Genomic DNA, 582 nt, shown 5'->3' with positions numbered 1-582 from the left:
GGAGTGCAAAAAAGATGAGACTTTGAAGTTTTTCCCCTAGGGGCTGTTACTGGAAACTCTATTAAGGGTTTGCAGAATTGGACACAGTTTAATACCCAGTTTAATTACCCTGAGTAGCCTGTTGATTTTAATGGGACTGCTAGCACAATAGTGTGCTACTTGGTGTGAGTAAAAATGGTAGGTTAATGGAATCTGGGTTGAATCTAATTATTGACTGCTGGAGGAAAAACATCTTGCTGCATAGAACTCCAGTGGGTCACTGAACAGCTCTTGGTAAGCCAACAATAACTAGATTATCTGATGGAACTGGTCATTTACCATACTCTTGAAATAGCAATGGAGGCTGGTAGGTCTGTGGATTTGAATAGATGCCAAGATGTTTCACAGCAACTACTGTTCATTATCAGCTTTGTTTCTATCTTGCACTTGGAAAGTAGAACACTGTGGATCGCAGTAGAGCGATGAGCATATGAGCCATGTTTGAATAATGTAGATGACTGCAGTTACTGTACATGAATGAGGCTTGGTTTTGGTAGTGTTGTCAATGTGTGTAAAAGTTGTTGTTTAAATGGGTTGCTTCAT

At 39.9% G+C, this 582-nt stretch overlaps 1 protein-coding gene across 1 annotated transcript in view; it reads left to right on the top strand.

The window, feature by feature from the left end:
• MRPS6 (mitochondrial ribosomal protein S6) overlaps nucleotides 1-582 on the top strand; it is a 74478-nt gene that overhangs the window by 28593 nt on the left and 45303 nt on the right. The gene's annotated exons all lie outside the window — the stretch shown is intronic.

Source organism: Lepidochelys kempii, chromosome 1 (assembly GCF_965140285.1).
Source record: "Lepidochelys kempii isolate rLepKem1 chromosome 1, rLepKem1.hap1, whole genome shotgun sequence".
Taxonomy (NCBI): domain Eukaryota; kingdom Metazoa; phylum Chordata; order Testudines; family Cheloniidae; genus Lepidochelys; species Lepidochelys kempii.
Note: the sequence above shows the minus strand (reverse complement) of the source record. Positions and strands in the feature narration are given on the sequence as shown.